Source organism: Ictidomys tridecemlineatus, chromosome 10, assembly GCF_052094955.1.
Source record: "Ictidomys tridecemlineatus isolate mIctTri1 chromosome 10, mIctTri1.hap1, whole genome shotgun sequence".
In the NCBI taxonomy this organism is placed as follows: domain Eukaryota; kingdom Metazoa; phylum Chordata; class Mammalia; order Rodentia; family Sciuridae; genus Ictidomys; species Ictidomys tridecemlineatus.
In genome coordinates, this window is record NC_135486.1 from 36,796,931 (window position 1) to 36,802,503 (window position 5,573).

A 5,573-nucleotide genomic window follows, 5' to 3' on the forward strand; every position below is an offset into this window, starting at 1 on the left:
CTACCATTTTCTTATGCTCAACCCCACAGGAATTTATCTGAAACAAGAATTCATTCTATTACCTCTTTAGGTCAAGATAATTCATAACAATTTAATTCCTTAATTTAGAACAATTCTATGAAAAGGGAATGCTACTTCTATTTACCTGGATATTGTTTCATCAGATATGACATAATTTATGAAGAGTCCTGCCTGAAAATGAATTATGATTTAAATTATGTTAAGCAGAGCTGTGCCATTTGTGCCTTGAACAACCCCAACTCACAGCTGCCATTCAGGAACCTCTACTTAGGTTAAATAAATTTATTTTCTGTTTCTATTTATCCCCAAGTCATTAGGCGATATTAGTACACCTTTTTTCAAGGTTCCCAGTCCTCTGTCTCCTGCAGATTTCCCAGTAAAATTCAAAATCACCTATACCTTCATCTGGGTTTCATTCCTAGTGAAAGGAAGTTTGTTTTCCTCACATCCAACATTCCAAGAGGTGGAAAATGTGAAAGAGGAAGCTACCATTGCTTTTTTTTTTTTAATTCTTCTTGAAACCATAGTTGAAGTCACCTATATTGCTCCCCTAGAAATCTGAAGAATGAATGTTGGATTAAAGCCTGATTTTTTTGGATAATTTTCGGTTCAGTGGCCAAGTGTCCATAATATCAACTTATAGAAAATGATCTTGTGACAAACCTCACACGTGATACTAAATCCACCCAAAATTCTCAACAACCTGAAACCCTGGACTTCCATTATAATTCCATAAATTCCACAAAGCAGACTTCTATTTATAAAACATGTACAGTGATGCTCAGGTAGGCCTCTCTCTCAATGTGACTTTGTTCCAACAGATAATCTGCCCCACCCTGCACCAGTGATTCCTTTGTGCTAAATAAATGAAAGCGATACTTAAAGACTGGGTTATAAATGGGGTCAGGATAGCCTTGAATAGGAAAAGTGAAATGGTTCTAGAGTTTCAAGCGCTCTATGAAGACGTCTAGAAAGCATCGGAGGCTGACTTGGCATAGCATGAACTCAGGGCTCGTCAAGGAACAAAGCCATAGATGTTGGAAAGAAAATGTCAACAATGGCACCAAGACAATGACAAAATTAAGGTTTATCATTTTCAAAGATATATTTTGGACATACTCTGAGCTCCAAAGAAGATGGAGTAAATGCTACATTTATCTTATAGAGTGAGCTCCTATTTCTCCCCTCTACTCAGAGGAGTATTCCTAGTGCCAGAATTCAAATATTCAGGTATTTGTAGACTGTGTCTGCAGAACCTTGCCAGCCAGGCTGTTTACTGTTACTTCTCCTGTCCCATTGCTGTAGCAACAGACACTTCTGTCTGCTTTACACAATAGTCTTTTGTACATCATTTGTTTAAAAAAAAATAGAGTTCTATTAAAAATACTATATTTATAGCTATCTGTATTGAGATAGCAAGATCAAGAAAGAGATGGGTAGACAGATGGATATGTAGATACAGATAGACACTGTGTGAGAGAGAGAGTTATTTTTGAATGACTTCCAATGATTCCCCACCCACTGGAAGTCACGGTTTTTTGTAATCCCCTCCCCTGTGTGTAAAATGGACCTGTTCTTCCTTAAAATAAATAAAACACAGAAAAATTGATAGGATTAAATTATATTAAAAAAGTGACTTCCATCTTGCTTTTACTTTCTCTGTAGCTGTTCTCACTTGCTCACTCTGATGGAAGCCAGCCGTCATGTTGTGAGGTGCCCCAGGGGAGATGGCAAGGATTTGAGGGTGACCTCCAGCCAACAGCCATCCAAGGACTGAGACTCTTAGCACAACCCATCATGAAGCGCTGAATCTTGCCTCAACAACCATGTGAGTGAGCTGGGAAGCAGATTCATCCCCCATCAGTTCCACAAATGAGATTAGAGCCCCAGCTGACATCTTGACTGCAAATTTACAATAGATCCCCGAACTAAGCTGGGTCCAGATTCCAGGCCCATAGACACCACAGCTGTTAGTTTTAAGCCACTAAATTTGGGGGTAATTTGTCGCACAGCAGTAGATAATTAGTAAAAGCAACCTATAAATTGCATAAATATGAAAAGTATATTTAAATTATATATTGGTTTATTTATTTATACAGACTATTACAAGTTGGCCTAGAAATCTGGAATCCTGTCATAATATTGTTCTTCTAGGAAAATAGGCTGTACATTCTCAATCTTTTTCCTTAAGAACTATTGAAACATCAAAATCATACATTTGTAATTTTAGGACTTTCTACATTTAAAGCTCACTTTTAAAAAAAAAATTGTTATTTTTATTGGTATTCATAGGACCTAGGTTGAATAACTCTGTGTAAATTTTATAATGTTTACACTTTTTATGTATTTTCCAAACTTTCCCCAATAAATGTATCCCACATTTTTTTTTTCCTGGTAAACTCAGATTAATCATTTAAGGACTAACCCAAATACTTCTCCACCTCAGGCTCTCTCTCCTCCTAGGCAGGATTTAGACAGCCCTACTCAGATCCTTTATGACCTTGCCTTTCTCTTAGCCTTGATCCTCTGCATCATAACTTATACTTTTAATCTGTCTTCCCGGTTGGACTGTGTGTGTATTAATTGTCTTCATGTGCTAGCAAAGTGTTCTCACAGAGCAGGTGCTCAATAGAGCTGATAAAAAAGGATTGAATAATCAAAGTAACTTGAGAAAATATATTAGGCACTTGGAGGTATTAATAGTCATTTCAATGACTGTAATGAAGAGTGGATTAAGAGAGACAGAAAAACTTCTTAATAAGAAAATCCTATATGTCCTCTTTGTTTAAGCCCTTTGGGTGGTTCCCATTCCTCTTTAGGAAAGGTTTGAAATCTTTATGGTCTGGCTGCTGCCTGTTTCCACAGTGTCTCATCTTTTCCAAACTTCCCCATTTCTTGATCTCTTTCTTTCTGCACTTCATCCACACAGGCCACCAGACACATATTTGCCATATGTCCTCAGCCATTTTGCCAAGGCTGCTGTTTTTCCCCAGCCTCTAGCATTTCCCCCACCTGCTATAATTTTATTTTGTTCTATTCATGGCATCTGTAGTTTTTCCCCTGTCTGTGTGATCACTTAATAGTCTGCCTACTAGTTGACAGCAAACTTCATGAGAAGAGAAAGAGTCATTTTTCTGCTCACCAGTACTCATGAGTGATAGATAGCCTTTATTTATGGGAATTTGCTAAATATATTCTCCAGTTGTACCGGGAAAGGAACAGTTCTCCATTACAGGATTCAAAATGTAAGTAAGCTATTTGCATGGTATTTGAGGACAAGTGTGGTTTGAAGGTAAATCTGATTAAGCCAGAGTAACCGTGCAGGAATGATTACCCCAAAGGTCTATCTATTGTGCCCCACCATCCATCCAAGACTCTTGCTTCTCAAATTCTGAGGAACACCAAGAAGACATTTTGGTTGACAGCTCAAACTCACCTAGAGGACTTAATTAGCCATTGTGAATCATACTAAAACTCATAGACTGAGCACTGAGCACTATTCTAAGAGGTTTACATGTATAGACTCAATCCTTCCCACAAAACTTTGAGACAGTAACTGTCACCTGCATGTGACAGGGGAGATGGGGGCACACACATAACAGCCAAGGCGACAAAACTAGAAAGCAGCCGACCAGGAATTCAGACTCCAGCAGTCCTTAGAGCCCATACTTCAAACCATTGCAGGTCATAGGCTTTCTACTGGTAGAAACTAAGGAGCTTGAAGTTATAGCAAACTTCTTCCAAGAACAGGAGTCACTCTGTGTTGAAGATTAAGGAAGATTTCCAAATGCCTTTCTGACACTCTTACCTGTATCTGCTCCCCTCTCTCGGCCCAAGTACCCCAAGGAGTATAATTTATGTTCTCTGTCATGATTCAGAACACATATTATGAATTCTAAGTCTCAGTCAGAACACCAGATCTACCCACTTACTTGTTGTGTAGACTTGTGAAAGATTTCCAAACACTCTATACCTGTCTGAAAAGGAGATCACTAGTTGTACTGTGTTGTTGAAAGTATCAAGTTAATGCATATGTAGGGTTTAGCACAGCACCTGCCCATAACAGGCACTGAATTAGTGACAATTATTACCACTGAACACACAGTTAGCTTTCTGTGGCTTTTTTTTTTCACTGTATAAACCCACTTGTCTGGTTTATAACATACACCTTTCTAATTTCCATATCCAGTGATAAGATTTTAGTGATATCACACTGTTGAGGACATATCTCTTTCATGAACATCAGGTTCAACTGTGAAGAAACAGATTTGTGGTTAGTAACAAATAATTTTCCACTTTCAGTTGTTGAGTTGATATGCCCATTGGTCAATGAGGTTACTGAAAAGCAAAGCATAACCCTGGTTCACATTATTTATTTTGAACTTTTAGAAGTAGGATGCTTTTCTTCATCTCCAGTGTTGAGTGTTGCATCCCATATGCCTATGTTCTCATCTCTTTGCCACAGCTAGCTGGGGAGGTTACCTGGACCAGTCTTTTTCCATCCATCCATCATTTTCCAGTTTTCTGATGCATGAACCCTTGCTAGAGCTGGGAAGCAGCATCAAAGACGGGTTGTGCAGCTTATTACTGTGTGTAAAGTACCTTGCAATCCCTGAGTGAAAGAAGCTATAGAAATGCAAAGGATTCAGGGTGATTTTATCTGCCAAGTAAGTTCAGGTCAGAACATCAGGCAGGATTTAAGCCATATCTCTTGCTTCCTTTGCTATTGTGGATTAAAGTCTGTCCATTTTAATGTTCCTTAAATGTAATTTTTTTTTTCCTGGGGATAGCTAGACACGCGATGCTGAGAAGGATTTAATTCATTGTGCTGCCATAGGGATGATGATGCTGGCTCAATTTGGGATGCTAGGAGAAAGCCAGAGGATGCTAAACCCTCCCACTGTTGCAATTCTCACAATGCAATATAATTAAGGGGAAGCAGGAGGGCACCTAAGCAAAATGTTAGAATGCTGGGCAGTTTGAGAGAGGGGTCAGAGAAGGTTGAACTTGCAGAATGGCTCCCTAGTGGGGGGCGTTATCTGGCCAGAATGGATGAGGAAGAGACGAGAGACAACGATCATCCCGAGGATTGCTGAGTGTGGTGAACTGCTGGAGGGCGATTCGGAACAAACCACCAAGTATTAAAAAAAAAAAAAATAGAAAGAAGAAAGAAAAAGGCACCCTGGGATTAATTGTCATTCCACTGGCCTGTGAGGAAACTGATACCAAATATAATTGAATTACTTTGTAATTATTTCTTTTGGAGTATTTAACCTAAGCTAGTCTTTGGAGATGGATTTTCTCTCCTCTCTCTCTCTCTCTCTCTTTCTTTTTTGCTTTGCACTGCAAATGGTTTTGCATTACGGATATTTTTTCTGCTTTACTGTATTATCTTGTGCAAACTACTCTGGTTTGTTTTCCCCCCTCTTCCTTGCCAATGGGGTTGTTTACTTATCGGAATTAAAGTCAGAAGTGAGCGTCTCTTGCCAGCAGGACAGAATTTCTAATAAATATGTAAATAACGCCTCTCTCAGCTGTGGCTGCGGGCGCTG